Here is a 27,403-nt window from a genome sequence, read left to right as displayed (position 1 = left end):
AGACTGCAAACATGATTTGGTCTTGAGACATCGACAAAACCTTGAGGTTATTCCATAAGAAAATCATTTGATACATCAAGCTGTTTGATACTCCATTTCATAGTTAGATCAATAGTGAGAACGGATCTTATTGCGGAGGACTTGACAATTGGACTGAAAGTTTCGTTGTAGTCAAGTCCATCTTGTTGGTGATATCCCTTTGGTGCTAAACGAGCCTTGAATTCGTCCACCCCACCCGTTGAAGTCAATTTTACTCTAAACACCCATTTACAGCCCAGTATGTTCATACTACTTGTGGCTGGAACTAAAGACCAAGTGTTTTTTTGCATAAGAGCTTGATATTCACTGTTCATAGCTTGTATCCATCTTTGATCCTTAATTGATGACTTGTAAGTTCTAGGTTATTTAGGTATAGTTATGACAATATGAAAAGCTGAGTGAATAGATTGTGGGGTGGTGAAATGAGTGACAAAGTCTGGTATGTATTTGGGTTTCCTTATGCCATCTCTTAGCTTAGTAATCATAGAGCGAGTAGGAGCTGGTGGTGCATATTCAGTAGTAGGGGCAGTTTTAAGTTCATCTGTGGTTGCATCATATTCTACAGTGTTATCAACCTCTTCTTCTTCAACTTGATCTGGAAATGTAGTGTCTTCACAGGGGTTTTCTAACATATCTGGTAAAGTGAGAGTTGAAGAGGATGGAGTGGTTGAGTTGAGACAAGTGCAGAAATGGAAGGTTATCTCATCAAACACAACATGTCTTGATATGTATATTTTGGTGGTTGTATTGTCATAACATCTGTAGCCCTTGTGGATGGGACTGTAACCAATGAAGGTGCAGGCTGAGGACTTTGGTTTCAGTTTATCATTCTTGTAAGGTCCTAAGTAAGGATAGCATAAACACCCAAAAACCTTGAGGAAGGAGTAATCTGGCAATTTCTGAAATAATACCTCGTAAGGGGATAAAAACTGAAGTAGCTTGGTTGGTGTTCTGTTGATGAGATAAGTAGCAGCAAGAAAAATATCAATCCAGAACCTTTTTGGAAGACAAGCTTGAGGCATTAAAGTAAGACGAGCTTCAGTAATATGCCTATGTTTCCTTTCTGCAACTCCATTTTGTTGTTGAGTATGTGGACATGAGCAGGAAATGGTGATGCCTGAAGAGTCCAAGAACTCCTTGAATTGTCCCTTAATTAGATCATAGGCATCGTCTTCTTGAAAATATTTGATGTTGACTGAGAACAATTTTTCATTTGTGGTTTTGAAGTGCTTGAAGCATTGTAGGCTCTCTGTTCTGTCAGTCATTGGAAATATCCAATGAAACCTGCTGAAATCATCAATGAAAAGGATATAATATTTATATCCCAAGTGAGAAGTATGTGGTGAGGGCCCCCAAATATCACAGTGCATAAGTTCAAGTAGACTGCTTGTAGTTCTGTTGGACTTTGTGAAGGGAAGTAAGTCTCTTGCTCTTTCCAAGTTGACAAGAGTGACATAGTGAGTCAAGATTACCAGGTGAAAGTATTATGTGGTTGTTGTGATTTAGTTTTTGAATGATGTTGGGTGCATGGTGTCCTAATCTTTTGTGCAATGTAGAAGGTGAGGCAGTAATGGACACACAAGTCGAAGTAGTAGTACGTAATGATGCAGTTGAGTGAATATGATATAGGTTATTGTTGATGATGCCTTCAGCTAAGGTCTGATGTGTAGTTAAGTCATTTATTTCATACCCCTAAGGGGTGAACCCAATAGAGCAGTTGTATTCTCTAGTGAATAAACCAACAGAAATCAAGTTTTGTGTGAGTTGTGGTACAAATAAAACATTTGGCAAAGTAAATGAGCCAGTAGATGTATGCAGAATTGAGTTACCAACAAGTGTAATGGGTATGTGATATCCATTTCCTACCATCACAGTTTATGTTCCTGTGTAAGGAGAAGAGTTTATCAGAAGTGAAGAGTCATAAATCATGTGACTAGTAGCTGCAGAGTCAGGTAAACAGAGTGGTGCTGCAGGACAAGTTGGATGTTCTGAAATATAAGCAGAGTTAACCAGGATAGATGTATTTGCATGATGTGTGTTATCTGGTTGTTGAACTGAAGTGTGGGCTTGTTGTTTTTGTTGGTTGTATTGACCATTGTTTCTAGATTGAGAATATCTGTATATACATCTGCTAGCAGAGTGTCCTGTTTTCTTGCATATTTGACATTCTATAGCAGAGTAATCAATAAAAGTAGGTGATGGTCTTTATGGTTGTGGTGGTCTTTCTGGTCGTGGTGTTGGAAAAAATGGGTTTCACAAAGGATGAATGAAACAGAGAAGAAAGTGTTGCACTCCAAAACTTTCAAGGCTTGTATAAATTTCTTTTAGACAAATATTTCTACCCTCCCAATAACAATTGGCGATTACAACAGGTATGCGAAATATTGCCTTCAGGATACAATGAAAGCCCTGCAACGAAAACTGAATTCAAGGTTTGTACCCCTTGATTCAATCAAGAACACACAAAGAGATTTCTGATTTCTGATGATGCTTTTTGAAACAGAGAAAACAGATTGATTTTTCTTATATCTTAAACGAAACTGGGAGAAGCTATTTATAAAGGGTTTTGCACCTGTTGGGAATAGGTTTTTATTCGCCAACAGGTTTCTATTCACGAAACGTCAGGTTCCTTCATCAACAGACATCAATGGTGTCTTTTGGATTCGAAATTTTCGAACAGGCTTTTATCGGCCAAATAAAACCGTCAGTTCAAAAAATTCTACTGGCTCATTTACTTGTTGGGAATTCAAGTGGACCCACCAACGAGGACAGCTTCGTGGATGACGCTCTTGTCCATCTTAGCATCCTCCAAACACTTCTCAATTGGTTCTATGCACTTCCGGAACAAATCCAAATTCAACTCTTCAAATTTAGCACGAGTAATGGACGCCTGAAAATTGATTGCTTCATGCAACGAATCAACCTCAATGGTTGTCCGAGTAGTCGACGACAGGGTCCTCTTTGCCCTCTCACATGATGTTCTCAGCCTCCTAAGAGCCTTCGGGTTTCCACTAATGTCCTTCTTGTGCTTCTTCTTAAATTCTTGAACAAAGTGATTCAACATTCTGTTATCAAAATCTTCTCCACCAAGATGGGTATCTCCAGCTGTAGCTTTGACTTCAAACTTACTCCCGTCAATGGTTAGTATCGAAACATCAAAAGTACCACCACCAAGATCAAAGATAAGAACATTCTTCACATCACCTTCCGCTTCGGTTGCCTTCTTTTAAAGGCCGTAAGCAATTGTTGCTGCAGTTGGTTCACTGATGATTCGCATTACATTAATCCGGAAATTTTCCCAGCATCTCTAGTAGCTTGACGCTGCGAATCATTACAGTAAGCAGGGACGGTAGTAACAGCGTTCTTAACAGTTGAACCAAGATACTCTTCCGCTGCTTGACGCAACTTAATGAGAACCATGGATGAGATTTCCTCAGTTGAAAATAATATATCCTTGCCTTTGTAATTGACTTGAATCATACGTCTCTCGTCCACTCCAGCAATGACTTTGAAGGGACACAGGTTGATATCATTCTGAACACAGCTATCGCTGATTTTCCTACCAATTAGACGTTTTGCATCTAAAAAACAGAAAACAGGCTCAAAAAACGATTACGTGATGCCGACTTTAAGTGCGACGTTTTCGTGAATTATTCTCTTTACACAATTTCTTACAATTACAAAAATTAAGTTAACCAAATCCATGAGATTCTAATGAATATGCACAATCCCATTCTAGAACACGTGCACACATAACTAAGAAAAACACAGAACACTCGGTTTGAAATACGAATACTTCAGAAATGTAGAATAACCGGCAATTGAGGAAACACGGAATTAGTTCACTATTTCCATGAGAATCAGATATCACGAATACTCACATCGGCAATGTAGACAACTAGACCGCAAAAACCACATAATTAATCACCAAGTGCTTCTATAGCTGAACACTCTACTTACATAAAAAATAAATAATAGGCATATATAGTTTCTACCATAGTTGCAGAAAATCTTACAACCACATCCATTCAATATTATGTAATTCTTTAAGTAATCATGGTAAAGATCATTGCTCCTCTTATAAACTTTCTCTCTCCTAATTTCTTGTCTAATACTCACTCTAGAGATCTCTCTCAATACACAGTTTTCTTCCCCTTATATAGGATACTACATAGTGTATGACAGCTAATAGATTCCTTATTTTCGGAATCATTGTGTGTTACAATCGCTCATATACATTCGCTCAACTTCGCACACTTTACACTTTCACACAGATCATCACACTTTACTCGTGACTACGCTGACATCATTAAATACGTCATCCTAATTTTAGTATGTGCGATGTTCTTCGCTTATATTAAATGACCTTTACTTCGCATACATAATGAATGTGCGATATTTCACTCCTATATTTTGCCTCTTCTCACACCGTTCTCTTTATAAAGTGAGCGATGTGAGAAATTTTCAATCCAACTTATCGTACATGTTGATTTCTTCATATTTTGTTTTGCCGAAATTCTTCCTTAATTTCATCCTTTCTTTCTACACGTGTCGATTCTTCTGCTTTTTACCAATACAACCCGTCTCTAACCGGTCATCTCTCTTTTATATTTATTTGATTTATTTTTGAGGAATAACTTATTCGTTTCTTTTGGTTTTGTTTATATCTCTTTTATCTCGAGACTTCTACTTCCCTATTTCAACTGCTACTGCTGCTGCTGTTTGCTTCTGCTGTTTTATCACCATTATCCTCATGGATCCAAATCCCAGGTTTGTATATTCTATCAAAATCATCCTCTTTTTCTTCTATTGACTATGATTATTGATCATAATTATTAATCTCGATCTCGATTGTTGATCTTTTGATTAACTTAACTCCCCTATTGTTTGTAGGAAAATTTCCTCTTCGAGTGGCCTCAAAGTTACTGTTTCCAACCCTAAATTTTCTTCAGATATCAAGGAGAAAGAATCTCTCAACAAGAAGTCTTCGCACAACAAAAGAGTAAGAAATATTCTTGTTTTTATCAAACAATATTGTTGCCTCTATTTCTTATCTGCGTTGTTTTCGCAGGATTCCGATTGTGAGATGGGTGGAGGGAAAGGACTGAAACTTAAGAGAGTTCGCAATACCAGAACTCTTAAATCAAATATTTCTATTCCCGAATTCGACATCGTAGACGTCATTCCTCCATCTCCAGTTCAAACTAATATTTTTCCTTCTCATGCGAATGTCTCTGTTACTCTCGACGAAATTTTTCCTCCCGAAGAGAAAACCGTTACTAGTCAAGGTCTACAGGGCACCCCCACTCCTGCTTTTACATTTGCTCCGGATGTTATTCAAATTTTTTCAACCTTTGTTAAATCTCCTTTTCCCATTAGCACCGATACCATTCAAAATAATATGGATATTCCCAATCTGCGAATTTTACTACTTCTTCTCCTTCTATTTCGGTTTCCCCTTCTTCAACTTCCTCTTTCTTATTGGAATCTCTTTATCTTGATAAGAAAGCTTTGGATAGTGTATTCCCCCTGGTTTCCCATTCAATGAAGCTTACCTCTACCGGGTTAACGTTGGCTCCTCCCATTCGGTAATACAACAACCAGTTGATTTCGAAGCCTCTTATCCCTCCACTGATAAGGTTTATGGTTACGAGACCGCACCCTAAGTGGGGTATCTTCGGACCGAGTGCATCATAGTCAGGACTTGTCAACAGTGGAAAGGTACGCTCCAAATGCACCGGGCACTCTTGACTCAACCGTGTACCTCGGCGCCCTGATCGAGTTTTTGCACTCCTTAAGAGAGAGTTTCTTACCTTGGTTTCCCAATATAAGGCAATGAACTTAGACTGAAAATTGAAGGCACCTCTCCTGGATGGGATTTTTCATTTTTTCTCACCCCAAATCTCCATGACTCAAGTTCCCCTGAGTCATGCTTATCAGGTTTTCCCCAAATGTAACGTGCAACAGGTCTTACTTTTTGCATCTTGAATTTATGCGAACTAGGGTGCACGCCGCATTTGGATGCCTCTCTTCTGTGGTTATATATTTTGTTGCCTTATATTAAGGTCTTATTATAAGGACTTATATTTGCCTTTTTCTGATGAGAAAAATTCTTGAGAACGCACTGAATCTTCAAACTTGTTTATTGAATCGAATATTACATCCATGTTTTTAAAAAAAAATAGGAACTCATATTCTTGATTTCACATTATTTGACCTGTGCCATTTATGTCGCATATGTTTATGGATAATATTTCCTCAAATATAGCCTATTCCAAAGACGAACTAATTTTCGTCCTATATCTCTTCCTTCAGGATCTCCCAATTCATAAGCTCCATTTCCAACTATTCTTTTTATTATATATGGTCTGTCCCACTTCTTTTCTAACTTCCCATCTCCTCCTCTCTGATAAACCGGTATTTCTCGCAACACTAATTCTCATGGTTGAAATTCTCTTATCTTAACTCTTTTATTGTATTCTCGACCTAATCTTCTTTGATAATTTTCCATATGTTGCCAAGCGGCTTCTCGAGTTTCTTCCAGATCATCTAGTTTTGTTAAAATTAAATCTGCACTTAGATTCTTCTCCCAAGCTTCTTTCTTTGTAGTAGGGATAATGACTTCTGTTGGTAACACTGCTTCTTCCCCATATGTTAAACAGAAAGGGTATGTTCGTGTCGCTTCCCTCCTTGTTGTTCTATATGCCCATACTACATTGTGTACTTGTTCGCACCAACCTTTATTATGCCCTTCGAACTTATTCTTTAATGTATCCGCGATCGTTTTGTTGGTCGGTTCTACTTGTACATTACACTGCAGATAGAGGGGGGTAGACTTTCCACTTTGAATTTTGAACGCATTGAGTAGCATCTCTATATTCTCACCCCCAAATTGTTTTCCATTATTAGATACTAACTGTGCAGGGATGCCAAATATTCATATGATATTTTCAAAAATAAACGTGAATATGACTTTATCACGAATATGCTGAACTGCTTTCACTTCTTCCCACTTTGTGAAATAATCTGTTGCGACAATTAGGTATCTTCTTTACCCTGTTCCCGGTATAAATGGACCAACAATGTCAATTCACCATTTTCCGAATGGCCATGCGTTTGCTGACGTGTTTAGCATTGCTCCTGGTGCGTGTATTTTCTTCCCATGACGTTGACACTCTTCGCATCGTCTTGATACTTGCTTCGCATCTTCATGCATGTAAGGCCAATAATATCCTTGTATCTTCTCTCTGTATGCGAGTGATCTTCCTCCACTTTGGTTTCCAGCATCCCCATAATGTAACACCTTTAAGATTTCCATTCCTTCTTTTCGCGTGAGACATCTAAGCGAAAGTCGGAGAAATGATCTTCTATACAGAATACCATCTCTTAATTCATAATTTGTCGCACGAATTTTTAACTTGTGTGCTTCCAATCTTTTTCTAGGTAACTCTCCCTTGTCTAGATATAAATGAAGCTCAATTCTCCAATCTTTGTCTTCATTCATTTGTTCTCCTTCCTTGTCTTGTACTATCATCACATCTTCTTCTGTTTCGTCTTCCTTCTTTATAGATGGTATATAAAGTGTTTGTATCTTTATATCTCGTGCAATTGGATCTATTAATATGGAGGGTATGAAAGCCAATGCGTCTGCGAGCCTGTTATCTTTTCTGCCTATATGTCTCCAGCTTATGTTTGGAATTCGCTCTGTTAATTCCATGACCAATTTATTGTATTTCTGTAAAGATGGTTCATTTGTACAATATTTACCTTCTATCTGTCGAATCACTAGTTGGGAGTCACTAGTTACTCGCGCCTCCTTTATCTCCATTTCAATTGCTAACTTCAATGCATGTACAACTGCCTCATACTCGTTTTCATTGTTTGTGGATGCGAACTCCAACCTGAATGAGTAAGCCATTTGCGCTCCTTCTGGTGAAATAAAGACAATGCCAATACCATTTCCTTCTCCATTAGATGATCCATATACTAGTATCTCCCATGTTTGAATTTCGATATGTTAATAAATCTTTAAGATTCCCATGTTCTTCATCCACGTCCATCATATCTTCTACATACTCATCTTCCTCCAATGAAAATTCGGTCAGGAACTCTGCTATGATTTGTGACTTTGGTGAAGATAATACTTCAAAACCGATTTCAAAATTTCCCAATTGTGCATTCCATCTTTCAATTCTCCCTGATCTTTTGAATTTTTCATCGCATGCTCAATTGGTACTTTTGTTAATACCTTAATCTTATGAGCCTGAAAATAAATGCAAAGTTTAAAGGACGCATACACGAGTGCGGGAATTAGTTTTCCAATCTTTGAATAATTTTTCTCTGCAGAATTGTACGTTTTGCTTATATAATATATTGGTTATTCTACCCCCTGATCCGAACGTAACAAGACCGCGCTTAATGCATATGGTGTTGATGCCAAATATAACGAAAATTCTTCTCCTGGCTTTGCTTTTTGCATAATGGATAAATTCATTGAGTAATTTTTTATGCTCTGTAATGCCTTGTCACATTCCTCTGTCCACTCAAATTTTGCTCCTTTCTTTAATATGTTGAAGAAGTGTTGACATTTGTCCGAAGAACGTGAAATAAATCTTCCCATCGAAGCTATTAATCCACTTAACTTTTTAACATCCTTCATCGTTGCTGGGAGTGACATATCTCAAATCGCTTGTACCTTGTCTGGATCAACTTTTATTCCCTTCTTAGAGACTATAAATACCAAAAATCCTCCGATAATACTCCGAAAACACATTTTTCTGGATTCACCTTGATATTGAACTTTCGCATCTGCTCAAAGATTTCTCTCAAATCATCAACATGATCTTCCGCCTCTTTGCTCTTTACTAACATGTCATCGGCATAGACCTCTACTGTTTTATGTATCCATTTCTGAAACACCTTTGTAGTTGCAGGAAATCCTACACTACACCCCTCATATGATTTCATTATTAATCAACTCATTTTTAGGTTTACACTCTTAATTTTATTGATCAATCTTTGAATGTTCTTACAAGAAAGATAAAGAAATCAAGAATCACCTCTGCTCTAGACTTTCTCTCTCATATTTACTTGTTTCTTACTCAAAAAAGATCTCTCCATTTTCTTTACAACTTGAACGACTATTTGTAGGGAAATACATAGTGGATGACAGCTAATCTGTCCTTTATTTTCGGGTATAATCTGCGATATTCTCACAACCTTACAAATATTAATTTCGCAAGCTCTCTAATTTTCGCAGGACTATCACATCTTTCTCGTGATCTTAGCTGACGTCATTTATTATATTCTTCTTGAAATTGTTCTGCGACGCTGTTGTATCGTGTTGTTGATAATTTCGCTGAAATATTGTAGTTGCGAGATTCTGATCCTACATCTTTCCTCTTCTCATATATTCTCTGCAAAGTAGAGAATGATGTGAGAAATACCGCAGCTGTTCATCTTTTCATATTCTGCATTTATCACACGTATTTTTTCTTCCATTTGTTTCTTGACACGTCTTATGTAACCGCTGTTTTTCAACCGCTCACGTCTTTTCGTCTTAATGGTGTTTATTTCTTCGAGTAAAAAAAATATCCTTTATATACTCTTGTTACCACTTTTCTTTTTACTTTTTCTTCTATTTTAATCTCTCATCTCTGCAACTCTGTTATTCTTCTGCAAGTTCTGCTGCTGTAATTTTTCCCCCTTCAATCCTCTTACTTTTTATTCATTCCCATACTCTATATTTAAATATGGCTCCAAGTGGTCATAGACATGAGAAGAGTTTAAAAGATGTCCAAAAAGATCTTGCTGATAAAGGTTTCACACTCTCCACCATTCCTGGTGAAAATGCCAAATCAATTCTTTCTGTCAAACTTTTCTTTGATCAGTATTGTGATGATCAATCAATCATAATTTCGCTAGGTCAGATTCTCGCAGGTCTCCTTATTCCTCTTTATAACCCAAATCTTCCTTTATTTTATGAAATTCTCGCTCACTCGGGATTTTCGCGAGCTATCTTCCAACTGAGTGGGGACTGCATCTGTCTGATGCTATAGTTCGCTAACCGTGGTGCTGGTAGAGGATATCTGTACTCCAAAGAACTTAGGGATCCTAAATTCGCAAACCTAGAGATAATTGCTGAGAAATACACAGTAGCGAGTTTCTTTGAGAACTATGAACTTATCTCCATGAAGAAAGAGAATACTCGCTGGGGTATTCGCTTAAAAAGGAAAGATAACATTGATGAAGCCAAAATTCTCATGCAAGATATCGACTGGCATTCTGGTAAAAACACAACTCCTCGCCAATCCAAAGATGATAAATGGTGTGTTTTTCCTTTAATGCTAAAAGGACCCTACATTGCTGGGTCAAATGTTCTTCCTGCGAATCTCGCTGCTTATCAACCTTGGGTTTTCTCTTGGCCCGAGAAGGAGAAAGAGGTATGTTCCTTCCCATTTAACTCACTTTATATTTCTTTATTTATTTTTATTATTCTGTTCGTTAACTCTTGCGACATTCCGCAGATCCAAAAACTGAAAGATAGTTATAACAGGACTGGGAAAGCTAGTACTCTGTTAGCTCTTCGCTCATACACAGATGACGTAAGAAATTTTCTCTTATGATTCTAAACGGTATACTGTTGCTTCCATTTCTTATTTATATCTGTGTGTGAAGATTATTGCTGAAATAGAAGAGCCTGCTGATGTTGCGAAGACTGGTGATAAAGGTAAAAGTGCTATTCGCAGAGAAAAATCAACTGCTCCTCCTTCAAAGAAAAGGAAACTACGTTCTTCTTCTCCTTCAAATATTCCTCCTCAAGAAAATTTCGAAAGTGACAAGGATGATGAGTACAATGATGATCTTGTCGCAAGTGAAGATTTTCCACCTGAATCTTTTATGGCTAAGCTCTCTGGCCTCTTTTCTGATTCTCTACAAGGAATGGGAGATAGCCAATTCGCCAACACCTGCGAGGCTCTCGCTACACTTTGCGATGTCCCTTTAATGGATGGTGATAGTTCTCTTCTTGGAGTTTCTAGATCAGTGACTCCCGACTTCTTGCATTCCCTCAATAGTCTGGTATATTTTTATCCCTTTATTTATTTATTGTCATAACTCAAAATTTCTTTCTATATTAATATTTTTTATATTTTCTCGCAGGATGCAAAAGCTTCTTTTGCTGTTGCCTCAGACCTAGAGAGAAGACGCGAAAATCTTGAAAAGAATAATCTTCAATTTCGCACAAAGAACGAAGAATTGGAAGCCGAAGTTAAAGGTCTTCGCGAGAAAAATAGACAATTAGAAATTGATTCTTCTTCGTATAAGAACAAAATCTCTAGCCTTCAGCAAGCTAATAATCATCTTTACGGTATGTTACTTTTCTCTTTTCCCTTCATTCATTCATCCTGTTGTTTTATCTTATTTAAATGATCCTTTTTGTAGACATTTATGGTCTTTCTGATGAAGCTACCCTTCTTCGTTCATTTCCTAATTCCTTGGATAATGATACCGTTCTTGAGCGTCTTAACAATTCCTTAAATAGCTTCTCAAATGATAGAATTTCATCTCTTTCTCTAAATGAGCTTAGATATAAATTTCGCCTCTTAGAAATTGATCATAGATCTAGTTTAGGCTTAGCCAACCGATTTAAGCGTCTCCTTCTTGATTCTAAAGAGAAAACCAATGAGTTAAGAACCAAAATTAGCGGTCACATAGATGATAAGGATCGCATCTCTGATCAAGGTGCCAAGGCTTTGGCGAAATTCCAAGAGCTCTTCTTGAAGTTCAACTTGAACGAGATGAAGCTAACCGCAAGAACATCGAACTCTGCGAAAGGGAAAATCAAATTCGTTTCGTCTTCTTATAAGTAGTGAGGATGAATTTGTTTGGGCTGCGAAAATCTTAGATGATGCTAGAAAAGATTTAGGTGTAAATGTTAGTCTCCAAGTTGAGCATACACCTTGATTAGAGATATGATTTCTGACAGAGAAGGTTACTAACTGCTCTTCTTTACTAATCTTTTGCTTCTTATGAATTTTCATCAAGTTAATAATTGATTGTCTTTTGCTCGCAGATTCTGAAAATAGATATCGTGAAAAGATTGAGAACTCGAAGCTGAAAAGGAGGAACTCGCAAAGAATTTTCTTCTCGCAACGACAAGTATTCTAGATTAAAGAATCAAATCAAGATCACTGTTGCGAATTTTAAGAATGATGCTATGCATTTTCGCAATCAAACTATCCAAATGGTTTGTGACGATCATAATATCCCACATTCTGATTATCCTTGTCTCTTGGAAGAAATCCCACAGAATACTCCCAGTTTGATTATCTCTGATAGCGAAGCTGACGATGAAGAATCTGATAGTGATGGAAGTTCTGATGGTGATGAAGATTCTGACGCAGACGAAGAAGGGAACAAGTCTGATGAAGATAATGAAGGATCAACTAAGAAGTAGTCTTTATTTCTTTCTTTGATTCTTTGTAATACTTGTACATTTATTCTTCTTTCTGTATATTTGTGTTTCTTTCATTTTGACCTGCATTCATTAAAACAATTCTTCTTGCAATACAGTTAATCAATATAATCATTAATTCTTGAATCTTTGAGTAAATCTATCATATGGAGCAAATAACATTTTCTAATTTCATACATTCCCATACTTGCCTCTGTATTTGAATCCAAATGAGAGATTTCATAAAATTTTCTTATTTTATGTCTCAATTTCGCGTTAATTATGTATAACTTCGCAATCTTATGCGAAGTGAATTTTGATTCTTTTCAAAATCTCATTCCTGTGTGGTCTTATTTTGCCTTCCTAATTAAAGGTCTTATTATGCCACCTCTTGTCATTGCGACAAAATCGCAGGACGTCCTTGCACTTTCATGCAAAAACCCATTGATCTTGCCTTAACTTTTTCTTTTGTATTATGGCCTCTTCAGGAATGTTGCGACAATATGACAGGCCTAAATATTCTTGCGAAAATAAAGCCCCATGACATTGCCGTCTTGCGACGAAATCGCAGGACGTCTTCGCACTTTCATGCGAAAACCCATTGATCTCGTCTTATCTTTTTTTTGTATTATTGCCTCTTCAGGATTGTTGCACAAATATGACAAGCCTTAATCCTTGCGAATAAAAAGCCTCATGACATTTGCGTCTTAAGACACTTATCAGCTCCCTAATGGAGGGTGCCGCCCTTATCTCCCCCTGGTTGCCCCTTCAAGGAGGCGTACTTCTACCATACAAGGTTAGCTCCTCCCATCCAGTCTTAACAACAACCAGTTGTTTTCGCAGCCTCTTATCCCTTTTACCTATAGGGCTTATGGTTACGAGACTGCACCCTAAGTGGGGTTTTCTTCAGGCCGAGTGCAGTATAAGCCAAGACTTGTCAAGAATGGAAAGTACGCTTCAAACGTCCCTGGCACTCTTGACTCAACCGTGTACCTCGGCGCCTTGATCAGATCTGCACTCCTTGGGAGAGTCCTTATTACCTTAGTCGCCCAACCTAAGTCATATGCTTAAGCTGAGAATCCAAGGTGCCTCTCCCGGATGGGCATTGACCCCAAATCTCCATGACTCAGGTTCCGGTGGCGGTGTAGCCTTTCCCTGAGCCATGCAACAGGTACCCCCTTATATGACGTACTTTAGGTCTTACATTTGCCTCTTGCGAAATTGTATTCGCGAACTAGGGTGTACGCCATAAAGGTTCCCCTTTTCTTTTGTCATTTTCTCTGATTTTCTGTAAAATTCATTATCTCTGCGAGGTCTCGCAAATCATCATATTGTATTGAATTTCGCAATCTCAATTTTGCATTCAATCAAATGTATTTTTGAGAATTTTACTTATTGCGAGAGTATCGCAACAACTTAATCATTCATACATTTCTTGTTTTTATTACCTTTCCATCCTCTGCTTTTTATTATTTTCTGCTACTGCTTCCTTGGTAGTGGTATGTTCATCATTTTTATTCTGAGCTAGCATTAGTTTCGCAACATCTCTTCTCTTTCCTTTCGATTGCATCCACCATCAACCTCTCACTTCTTGTGTATCTTGATTTTGTGTCGCCAGTTTTCCTTCTTGTTTGCTCTTCCTTCGCAAGATTCTATCTCAGTTTCGTAACACCTCTTTCCTTCAACCCAATCTCCCTTTATGATTCCTACACCACTGGGGTGAGGGAATTTGATGCACTGGTGGAAAGTTGAAGCTACACCTAGAATCCCATGTAGCCAAGGTCGACCAATTAACGCATTGTAGGGTGATTCTACATCAACGACACAAAAGAATATTTCAGAAGATATTCCCTTCAATGGAATTCGCATAGTAACCTCCCCTTTAGGCTTGTTAGCAGTACCATCAAAACCATATATCTTATATGTTGATGGTATAAGATCATCATCTCTTCCACCCATGGTTTTATAAGTATGATAAAATAAAATGTTCACATAGCTTCCAGTATCGATTAGAATTCTATTAATTTCCCATGAATCTTCAGCTTCATCATCCTCATATTCTTTCGATTTTGGATTAATTTCTAATTTTACTACCAATGGATTGTCATGCACCTCTTCTCCTTCCGGAATTTCTTATGCGGTAAAAGAAATGATCTGTTTCTGCCATTCCTCTAGAGGAGAGATTTTCGCAATATTCATAATTTCTCTTCCATCATTATCTCTTGCGAACACTCTACTCAAAACATTATCATGAAAATCTTCAATTGTCTTATATGAATGTACGATAGAGTGACAAAATAGATTTTTTGCTTTTGCACCAACTTCTATGAAGAATGTTTCCTTCTTTTTCATCGTATTCACTTTGTGATACTCTGGTGGTGGTGGCAGTGGTTGAGATTGTGGATGCCCTACCAGAAAGTCGTTTAGTTTTCCTTGATCTATCATTCTCAAAAAAATTCTTTTTACATTTCTGCAATCATTTGTTGTATACTAGTACAAACCTTCATATAGGCCACGTTTTTTGATTTATAGCCTAGCCACGTTTCGGATTATTTGCGTGGCTGTTGGTCATAGGTATAACTATAGCCACGTTTTGTGTTACCCTGTAGTCATATTGCACCATTTTGGTCATGGTTTTAAATGTAAACCCTTCAACCGTATCCATAAACACCTTTTGGTCATGGGTCTAAGTCTAAGCCCATCACCTATATCCATAGGTGAGAATATGGCCACATTAAGCAATTATGTACGTAGCGAGTTCAAAGGTTGGATTTAGACACGCCTATTAACTCGTGACGGAAAGGAATCTGATTAAGACACTTTGATTTGTTTATGTGTCCAAAGGGTTGGGTTCATTAGACACATTTTGTGACCGAGACAACCATCCGCCGTGTTTGGGTTTTGTTGAAACTCGACTAGGGTCAGGTGTATCTATTTTTAAGGACTTCAATGATCAGAAAACCGTGAGACCAGCTTTTCATTTCATGTAACAACTATATTCGAATGGTACGCTAAGAGTAGGTACTTCTGTTACATGCGCAAGTTATATTGGAGGTATGTTTGATACAGATGGAGGAGTTGACGCTATTTTTCTCAAGCAATGCTTCTGGTTTGACACAACTGTCGGTGTGTCAACTTGGTACAAATATACTAACTGGACACTTGGTTTTTCAATTTGTCACAATGCATCAGCTTATTTTTTAACAGGAATAAGTAAAATTACACCAACCAGACTATAATTCAGGCAAAGGTGAGCTGTATTTATGCCCGATAACAAGAAAATTTAGAATAAACTATGAGAGTAATACAAAATTAAGTGTCTCACAGTTGTAACAAATTCTCTAAGAAGATATAGTAGTGCATCTGCTATGATTCTCCACACAATCATAACCCATCCCTTAACATAGTATACAAAGCGAAAGATACCAAGGTAGACAAAGACTGTAGAACTATAAACATGTATCCAGTTGCAAGAAGAGGGTGCATTAGATAGGTGTGAGCTAAAGTGGTCTCCAGTACAGGTCTTCTAGCACAGTACAAGCCTCCAACTAGTTTCATAGTCTCCTGGTAGTTGTGTAAATGTTACAGCATGCACTTCTATAATTTGAAAAAGTAGACCATTCCTAACATTCTTCAGAGGAGAAATTTGGAACACAGCAGCTCTTGAGGTCATCGAAAACATGAGGCATATCCTCGTTGTGATGACTATGAAATAAAAGTCATTGAAAATAAAGCACAAGTGAAACTGGCGAACTTTTGCAGCTTATTTTTGCATCATTTCTGGAGAGTGACTTTTGATAGAGAACCCCTTTGCAGCTATATATTCTCATGTATAAATGGTAGGAACTACTGCCACACCTACAACAAAATATCGTAAGAGCGTTGAATATTCACAAAGAAACAGGGTCTTAGTTCAACCAAAAGAAGGAAAAAAGTATGAAAGTAGATTCCCCTACCCCAGGGGAATCTACTTAGTTACAAATGTAACTCTCATCCTTCGCTTCGAGATTAACATAAAAGTTTGCAACAATCATTACCAATATCCATTAGATCAACAACCCACATAAAAAGGACGTCAACAAGAAAGCAGAACGATGTGGGAAAAAAAAGACATTATATTTCATAGATATCGCATTCTCGTAAAGAGGTTATACATTTTATATGGTCAGACCTTCCTTATATCAACTTGTGTGACCATTAATACCATAAACTGAAACCTAGAAATGTTGAAATTCCTTCTCATACAAGACTGTCTCGCCTAAACAACCAGAAACCCCTGGCAATATCTTATCCTAGATAGTCTTAGGTCCTGATTTCTCCTTATATTTCTAAAATGTATCCAACTCTGTAACCTCGGCGTCTAATTTCTTTGTTCTGTGAAAAAAATTAAAATCTATAAGCATACTAAATGTAAATAACAGCTCTCACTAAAGTAATGGTGACAATTAGACTATAGCTTAAGTAAGACTGTTGACGGGGGACAGATAATGGCTTTACCGGAATCAACACATCCAACCCACCTGCATGGCTTAATATTTATGATGAAACAGTCGATAACAAAAGAAACCATATAAAACCTGCAAATCTCACACATAATTTGCCAACTTTAAAATATAATAATGTCTAAACCACCATTTAACCCCAAAACAAGCGCCAACAGCAGAAAACAAAAACTTATAGGCTTATAGCTTAATCACCCAGATTGCCAGAAGGCACATACATAATACCTAATATTGGTTATCAACAGAACTATAGCTCAATCACCCAAAATGCTAAAAGTGGCGGTAATTCAACACACAAACTAGTTCGTCAAAAACAATACAATTTACTATGTAAGTGCATTAAACTCGATGATGAAAATATGAACTGAAAGATTAATAAGGATACAAATCAATAATAATATTAGATGCATAACGTTAAGGGTTTCAAATCCTAATAGAAATAACAGAACAAGCAAGTAATAGAAACACCGGAATTCATCTGACTGAAAAAACTTTTCCACTAAAGCATTAACCCAACATGTAAGATGCAACAAAAAAAACAAATTATGCAGACATAAATTGAGCTAGCATTTGTCGGTAGCAATTGTAATTGAAGTTCCATGTGAGACATAGGTAAAATCATGTTATTCCTTTTCGAAAGAATAGAGCGCGCATACATACAACTAGCATGCTAAGGAACAAGAATAAACAAAAGGGCCATCATTTTCGTTCTATCAATATCATGTCACTAACTGAATAACCACTGATTAAAGGACATAAAGCGATGTACCAGCTGGAGTATCATTTTGGCTTGAAAAAAATAAATTGTACACCGGAAAACAGAAAAGATTACCTCTTAAAAGAACATTGGAAGTCCTAATAACAAAACTGTACATCATGTTCTTTTTTGGCACTCTTATTCTCTTTAACGTCGATTATTGTCTCCAACAAATATGGGGCATTGATTCCTTAATGCATTATGGATACCTAGAAAGAAGTAAAGTGAGATTAATAACTATCCCAATAAATAAGTATTTCACTGAGATTCTTAAATAAATTGCACATAGGTGATACATATTTGTCTCATAGGTGATGCATCTGCTAGCCTAATACAGTGAGCAAAGTTCAAGCAAAAACAGCTCGTATAGTTCCCCAAATTTCGGTTGATTATCAATTTCAGATTCATTTTATAAAATTACAGGAAACAATTACCAATATTATGATTTTCTACTAAAGTATCCCTTGTACTCTTTATCATTTATTGATCGAGCAACAAACCCCACCCTTTCAAAACCGAGCGAAAACTTATAGGTCACAACACAAATTAAGAGCATATACCACCAGATGGATGACTAGAGTTGAGTCTAATATGGGATGTATCCACTAGATGACCGCACAATGGTGGGTGGCCGACCAAGAAATAAGGCTTGATGATGGTACTAATTTACGACTGTACATAAGTTGACTGTACCTGGCCGGGAATACAAGTTTTCCTCTCACGGGCATTCCACAAACAACTAAAGTGTAGGATCCTAATTCCCCTTCCCATGTAAGTAATCCCCTAACCACTTTCTGCTTGCCATTTTATACAAACTACACTAATAGTCACATGCTTATATTGAACACAATCCAAAATTTTGGTATGCAGGTAATACCCATGCCAATCCAATAAATGTTTTACCTTCTCAACAAAAGGAAGGTCCAAGCAATCTTATACTCAAATTCATCACATTCATCTTGATTGCAATAGCATAATTAAAAGCATCAAGGAACCAAAGCTGAATATTGTCTCTCCTGGACCCTGATACTTGTTCTAGAGATGTGCACCTATTTATAAAAACCAAGCAAATTTTAGGTAATCATTTCAACAAACACATAAAGGACATCAAGTTATCAGCATATCAAGTCAATTGATTAGGAATTAAAACATAGCCTGTGTCATTATGGTCAAGCCATTTTTTCTTCTTTTTTCGCAGATGAGAAATTGTGAAACAACACAGTTAAGGAAGTTTAGAAATTACAGCAAACTAAGGGACATGAACCAATCAGAAAACCTACACAAAAGGACATAAACCTATTTAAATCGGTATTTAATTCAAGATTTATAAAATCACCATGTAACAAGAAGTGTTTTCAATTTAAAACAGATCTGCTTACCCGAAATCAATGTAAGATAACAAGGAACGAGATGAATTGATTTATTTTCCTTTTCTCTATCTTTAAAATCTATGAAAAATGAAGAATTTCATGAGAAAAAAACTGAAAAAACATATGGGTTTTGGTTTAGGGTTGATTAACCACTAGATGCGTCGTTTTGATTTGGTTGGAGAAAATAATCGACTTCTTGCTTATTGATATCATGGGGGTGAAAAATGGAAGGGTCGGGTTCTATTCATGGGGTGAAGTGGTCAGGTTCTATTCATGGGTTTTGTCGAAGGGTTTCAAGCTTGGAAAGAAAAGAAATAAAACGAAGAGCAGAGAATCACAAGATTGGGTTAGGTTTTCACGGGAGAAAAGAAAATTTAGGGGAAATAAAATAATGCGCCAAAATTTGGTTGTTTCCGCCGACCAAGATTGCAATTTTCCCGCCAACCAAAATTTGGTGGTAATCCATGTCCCTTTTTGTGTTTGCAATAATATTCGTTACATTATAGATTCTGGTTTTCTATTGGTCGGATAAACACCATAGGGATCACACTATACGGATCACACTTGTTCTTGTGTTAATTATATTTTTCAGTTTAACTTAAAATCTCAATTTGATAAACGCTTTAAATCTACAAATTTTACATAGGGATGTACCAAGGGGATCGGTAGATAATCTTATATGGACATTACCTTATAAGATTTGATCCACTTTTTGATATGAAAGTCGAAAAATCTACAAAAATAAAAGGGGTAATTTGCGTTACCTCCCCCGGTGAAGATCATAATTTGAGTTACCTCCCCTACAGATATTAAATTAGCATAACCTCCTCTCGTCAAGAATTTCGTCCAAAGGCAGTTAGCTGAGTCACCAGTTGTATACATCTGGACAAAACTAAACACGTGGCACTTAGATTTCCAAAATACCCTCATCTTCGTCATTTTTCTTCTTCCTTGTAAATATCCTGTATCACTCCCTGATGTTGTATCTTGGCTCAAATTGAACAACAACAACATCTTGTAAAACAAAGAACATCAACTAAGCCTACGCATATTCAATCTCATACTCAGGTTCAAACAACTCATCCTACACAGATTCAATCATACGCATATTCAATCTCCTACACAGATTCAATCAACTCATGCTACACAGATTCAATCATACGCAGATTCAATCTCCTACACAGATCGAACCCATCAATTGTTCTCTATTGAACTCAAATAAACCTTATACCCATGAAAATCAACAACAATAATATCTTCAATTGTTGTTACAGATCGGAACCCTAATTTCATTTACTTATTCAATCACCACCATTACGACACAAAAAACTTGATTCAAAGTGAACCCATGTTTTGATTCAATCTCTGCAGCATCTCTGTCTTAATTTCATCTCTGAATGTATCAATTACCCTTGATTATCACCAACATCAACACTCGTTCTTCAATTTTGCTATTATGCACTCTTACTGAAACCTACATCTCAACCTTTTAATCCATTGTATCTCTTCTCATCATAAGCAGATTCATTATCGAACTTCAATAGAAGTATTCAAAAGTGGATGTTGAATTTAGGGGTTTGGTTTACTCGAGAACCTGAATTTAGGGGTTTTTGTTGTATTGGAGGAGAAGATGATAGGGTTTTGCTGGAATCGAAGAACTGAAATCGAATTGAGGGTTTGAGATGTTGTATTGACTAGGGTTTTTAGTTTTGAGACATGGAAGAGGAATTTCTACTGCCGATTGCAAACATGGGTCATGTTGAGATACTTGAAATCAAATAGGTGTTGGATTGAATTTCAGAAACTAGAAATTGGGTTGTTTTTGTAATTCAGAGAGAAGACGGATTATTTTCGAGCTGCAGTTGGTGATGGGAACTAGTGGTGTTTGCTTAAGATCTGATGATGGAGGTGGTTATGAATCTGTTGAACATGAGAATAACAGTGAAATTGTGAAGCTGTTGCTGTCAATAGGAAGATTCAATGGTGTTTTTGCAGTAGCAGAATGATTGAACTTCTTAGATGAATGATTATCTTGGTGTTACTGAAACTCGATAGAACTCTAACATCATTCGCTGCTGTTGCAAGTGAAATTAAGAACATATATCATGTAGAAGATGAGGGTAATGTTGGTATTTCATTTAACTCATAATGGATCTGCCACGTGTGCACGTCTTAGGTGGCAAATAACAGAATCTTTTGACGGAATTCTTGACAAGAGGAGGTTATTCTAATTTAAGATCTGTAGGGGAGGTAACTCAAATTATGATCTTCACCGGAGGAGGTAACGCAAATTACCCGAAAATAAAAAAAAATAAAAAATGAGGACAATATGAAAAGTATAACACCATGAATTAACGGTCAAAATTAAAATTACACCACCATTTACGACTTTGAAAATAAACTATTGAGAATTAACGGTCAAAATTAAAATTGGTATATCTTCAATTGTGCTCATTTTTAGTAGCAATTTAGAATTCAATAAGAAAAATAATCATCAAAATATTACTTTCAAATTCATTGTCGTTTGGACTCTAAAAAAATTGCTGCAAATCTTATCAGATAGTCCATATAATATTGTCATGGGATCCCACCTTCCGATGTATAAATATCTTTCTTAGTTTTATCGTTATTAATCGAATTGTTTTCTATAAGTGAATGAATTAAGATTTATGTGACTTAATTAAATTTGTGACCTTTGCAGTGATGCACTATGAGTAACATTGAATGAGATCCCTGAGCCGGAAAAGGAATTTAGGGATGATCGAGTGAGACCGGGTGAAATTTGATGTCAAATAAAATAATGTAAATCTCTAAGCATCCGATGAGATCGAGTAAGATAAAACGTAATAGAGAAATCATGAATCAGATGATAAATTTATAGAAAATGCTAAGCAATAGAGAAGGATGGTGAGATAAAAATAGACCATGGAAATCTCGGATTATAGAGTACTACTTTTAAATATTTAAGGATCGAATGAATTCAATACAAAGTATGAAACCATGAATTCAATGAACACAGATAGAAATCTAAGCACCAAATGAGACCAGGTGTTATATTAAGATTATCCGTTTTATTTATGTAATTCCTTTTGCACACATTTGGTGTTACAATGTATGACATGAGATATCGATATTGGACGTTTCTTATCAAGTTAGATCCATAACTCAATATTCTCCCTTATAGTTTGCTTTTTAGCCTAAGTTTTATAGAATTGAAGAGATTGCATCAAATTGAAGGAATTTATCAAAACTCGATATTTCAGTGATAATAAATTAGATTAAACTAGGTGGAAAATCAATCATGATGAGCATGAGGTAGTGATGCTGAGTAAGCTTTGAAGAAATATACTAAAATTTAATAGATTTGTGGATAATTAGTCTTTAGTAAATGAAAATTAATATACTAAAATTAGTCAATCTAATTGTACTAAATTTTCAGTAAACATTACTAGATCATACTCGCCATGACTGATTCTCAATAAATTTCAATTTAACTATACTCAACTTTGCATAATTCTATCAGAATCATTACATCATAGTCACCCTGACTGATATATCTATGCATTTCCATCTTAGTCGATCTAATTTTATCCAATTTTCGGTCAAACGTTACTAAATCATACTCGTCATGAATGAAAAATCTACAAATTCAATCCAATTTCCGTCGAAATTACTAAATAATAATTACTAATATACTCACCATGACTGATTTATCTATGCATTTCCATTTAATTCAATCCAATGGTACTAAATTTTCGTCCAACGTTACTTGATCATACGCGTCATGACTGAGAATCAACGAATTCAATACAATTGTACTCAACTTTGCATGATTCCATCAAAATCATTAGGTCACAGTCATTGTGGCTGATATACTTACCATGACTGATTCATCTGTGCACTTCCATCTTATTTTATCCGGTTGTACTCAAATCTCACTCAACGTTACTAGATCATACTCATCATGACCGAAAAACAACAAATTCAGTCCAATTGTATTCAATTTTGTATAATTTCATTAAAAATTAATAGATCATAGTCACCATGATTAATGTGCTCACTCAATCGGTTAACTAGTCAAACTGTCCAGTTCACACAGTCAGGTCCAAGTTTACCTTTTGATCCGTAGTCAGGTGTCCAATTTCGAAAAGTGTTTGTTACTTTACAAATCATCAAAATGGATGTATCTATAAAGATTTAAATGTGGATGATAACTAACATGAGCCCATATCTAGTGATGAACCAATAACATAGATCTCACACACCTCTTACCTTAGGCTCTGTTACACTGTATACTGGTTTCTTTTGCAAACACCATGGGAAATTTTGTGGGATATTTTTGGTTCATTTGGCTGAAAATTAGGGGATGTTTAAGATTTTGTGAGAGAGAAAAAAGGAAATTAGATTCTTAAGAGAAAAAAAAAAATTCTCCTAAGATTGAGTTTTCTTCTTCCGTAGGATTAAATCAGGTCAGATTCTTAGGAGAATTTTTCTGAAAGAAGAAACCGAAGAACAAAACTCAATCTTCTTTTCAGTTAACCCCAGATATCTTTGAGCGACATGAAAATCAAATAAAAAATCTTTTGGACGAGATTATTCCCGCTTGGTGTGAATCTGTGCAACTAAAAGCCCCAAAATCATGAAGAATTGCATCCAATTTCATCTCCATCTTATGAGGTCTATATTTTTTTTCTCCATTTTCTCTTCAACTAGAAAGTGAATCCTAAGCTTGATTTTTGATTCAAACCCCAATTGATTTTAATTTCTGTTGACAGAGAACTTATCTGATTTGGATTATGGTGTTTTTACTGGTATAATTCTCAAATTAGTTTCTACTGAATATTAATCATTATCTTGTAAGAATATATTCTAGGTGTTTTTTATATTTTGGGTAAAATAGTTAAATTTTATTTTTCGATCCTGTGGGTTTTTATAGGTGCTTATTCCTCAATGACCTATATGTTTGTTCAATTTGATTCTGATTCAACTGTTTCCTAAGCTGTTCAATTTTCAGAGTAATAATAAGTACATTGTTTGCTAGGCAATGAAAATAAGCTTATAGTTCATTTTGTCATATTTAGATAAGAAAGTGTTGTTCCTTTCATGAATTGAGTGAATTCCAGGCCTGTTCATCAAATCAAATGTTAGGGCATAATAATATGTTTCGTAAACAAATCATCATTATGCTTGATTTTTTTGTTATAGAATGTTTTTGATGTCACAGAGCCTAAATTTGAGTCACTCATATTATCTTAATTATGTTTATGTTCAATGATATATGCAGTTTCTGATTTGCCTACACACGAGAATCTGAGTGGAGAGTCAGACTATGATGGGTATGCTGACTAAAGCCTTGCATAATTTGAAGGAGAGTTAAAGGGTCAAGGAGATGAAAGTTATGGTGATAGCACCAGTTCTGATGGATCTATCAAAATTTTGACCATCTTGGTAATGTCGTAATGCTAGAATTGTTATACTAGCTTGTTTTTACTTGTTTTGCTTTTGACATAAATACAACGAGTTTACTCTTACACCATGTGTTTGCAATAACTTACGTAGATTGTTGCGGGTTTTTAAACTCAGAGGGAATGATGAACATGAAGGCATCGAGACTACCAAGGATCTTCTACATCTACACATCACTCGGCTCCTGCAACTACACAAGGATCTCGTGCATCTAGCCAGCATTGAAATGGATTTACACCACCATATTCTTTTCCTACTAAGAAATCTCCTACTTGAGAGAAGTCTTCTATGCCTGATTCCCCTATTAGACACACTTCTCTAACTGAAACGCAGGAATATGATACAGATAAAAAAATGTATCTTGCATCTAAGCATCAGTCCTCTAACTCTCAACATGCATCTCAGTCGATGGCATCTAAAAAACTAAACTCCAATGGTATGTTCTTGTTGCAGGTATTTTAATATATTGTGTTTTGAAAGATCAATATGTTGATGTTAATAAGCATATATGTTTGCAGACTTGAAAATGGACACTGGCCTATAACACATGGGTATTGTTCTTTCATCAGTGTCAGATCAGGAAGTACATGGATTCTAATTGATGATGATTGCATCAAAGTGTCGACTGAATAAGCGATAAAGACGGATAATTCATTGCTCGTGCCATCTCACGAGCTCAAAACAATACTTGATGTTGTTGATAGTTTTGTATCTTTGACGAAAAGACTTGTGATCTCTTGCTCTATTGTAAGTTGGTTTGTTCCATAATTTAGTCTAGTCTGTTATAACAAGTATGTGACCATAAAGATGAATGCTGAAAACTCAACAAAGTTGGTTTAAACATATTAGTTTTATGTTTTACTTACAATCTTAGCATAATCTTGCCTTTAGAGTATTCTAATTTCATCAGATCTTTCTCTTTAGCTCAAATGTACATGTATTTGCTAGTGTAGCTTTGTCTTTAGCTCAGAACATGCTTGATTCACCCGAATGCTATATCCTGTAATGCTATGTGATGTGTGATACCTGAATACAATTATTAATTTCTCCGCATCTTTATTAAGCGTAGGTTTGGCTCAAAACCAGCACTAGCAGATATGATATAACTGTATTTTATCTCCGATACACATATATTGCTACAATTCGCACAAGCATACAACTGTGAGCATTTTCTTTGTTGTATTTATTTAAGCTCTTGAAGCTGTGAATACTATTTACATTTTACATTTTTGAGGCAGTTATGGGAGAACACTAAAGATATTGCAGGGCTTACTTCATGCATGTTACATATAAATATGGAGTTGCAAGCTAAATTTCTATGAACTTTAACTATTTAATACCTTATGCATCCTGATCAGTAGCATGGTTGGATGCCTTATACATCCACTTTCTTGCTGCAGATGCAGCCACTTTCAGATCCTGATGAACATGGTGCTGGGACTAAGAAGAGAAAGAACATTCATATTCGAGGAGCGAGGAACTGAAGTCTCGGAGATCCAGCAAGAGACTCAAGACTGCAGGCTAATTATTAAGAGAAATAGTCGAGGACTGTAGAATTTGGATGTTTAAACTTGTAAATCTCCCTTTGAAATTTTGTTATTCTTAAGGTTATTGCACAATTGATCAGATATGGAGACGTTTATCATATGATTAATAAAAATTATTTTGGTTCAATTCTAATTATAGTGTGATTAATTTTTATGGATGGTTATTAAGGTGAGTTTTGCTACACATGATAAATTATTGCATTCACGTGGTTGAAAATAAAATACGGCCACCAATTAGATCTTAAACCATGGCCAAAGAATAAATTGAGCTATAAAAATTGCAATTTTCGAGTGGCTAAAAGCTAATACTTACCACGTTGAATACGTTTTGTGTCATTTAATAAAGGTTTTCGCCATGGTTTGTGGTATCCTCTGTATCCAAAAGATGAATAATAGCTACATTGAAAACACATGATGTGTCTCTAGAAATTTTTTAGCCACGGTGCTACAAATTAGTTAGTAGCCATAACTTATTAATTGGCCATGTAAAATGTTTATCACGTGTCCAAAAATATAGATGTCCATGGCACTATAGGTTAAACGTGACTACAAGTCATGTATTGGCCATGCTAAATTATTTTCGTTGTGTCCAAATGATAGATATGGCCATAGTTAAGAAAAATTAGTGTGGCTTTAAGGTAACTGCAGCTCATGAATTGGCCATGATAAAATGGATTTTGTGTGTCCAATTGATGACAAAGGCCACGAAAAAAATAAAATTCACGTGACTTTAAGTTAAACTTTAGTCACATATAATCAAATCGTGTCTATAAGGATCCTATGGCCATGGTGATAGTGAAAATGCTTAACCACAAAAAAAAATAATGACCACCATATAGACACGGTTTTAGAGTTATGGCCATGGTAAATCATATCTTATAGCCACTCAAGGTTTATGTAGCCATAAATATACCTCTTTGTCACGGCACCTGATGCCACATTTTTGGAGTGAAAAAAATCCATGACCAAAAGCCTATAGACACGGTGATTAAGTGTGGCCAATGTGAAGATTTGTACTAGTGGTATGTCCATGAAAACGATGATAAGAACAAAACTCATGGCTTCTGTGGTTTGGAGGTGGTTCCGTTCCCATGTTCCATGGTGTTGGTATATTTTCCATCAAGATTATAGCTTCCCATATCTTCTCCACACTTGCATTTAGAGGTGCCATCTTGATTTCTTCCCATACTACCTTGTGACCTCCTTGTCCTCTATTATAGTTTTGTCTTTGACCTCCATAAGTTTCTTGTGGTTGATCGAGTCTTTGA

General features: G+C 36.1%; 1 long non-coding RNA gene and 1 pseudogene across 2 annotated transcripts; one reads left to right on the top strand and one right to left on the bottom strand.

Annotated features, from left to right (window-relative positions):
• Nucleotides 1-27,403, bottom strand: part of LOC113273715 — a 38,873-nt pseudogene that overhangs the window by 1,858 nt on the left and 9,612 nt on the right.
• On the top strand, nt 23,492-26,268 carry LOC113320785. 2 transcript variants are annotated; one of them, XR_003346296.1, is made up of 6 exons: nt 23,492-23,799; nt 23,898-23,933; nt 24,407-24,570; nt 24,682-25,024; nt 25,107-25,335; nt 25,989-26,268. It is a non-coding gene; the product is annotated as an uncharacterized LOC113320785 (long non-coding RNA). The 2 variants fall into 2 exon arrangements; XR_003346295.1 differs by lacking the exon at nt 23,898-23,933.

This window comes from Papaver somniferum, chromosome 1 (genome assembly GCF_003573695.1).
Source record: "Papaver somniferum cultivar HN1 chromosome 1, ASM357369v1, whole genome shotgun sequence".
Classification (NCBI taxonomy): domain Eukaryota; kingdom Viridiplantae; phylum Streptophyta; class Magnoliopsida; order Ranunculales; family Papaveraceae; genus Papaver; species Papaver somniferum.
Note: the sequence above shows the minus strand (reverse complement) of the source record. Positions and strands in the feature narration are given on the sequence as shown.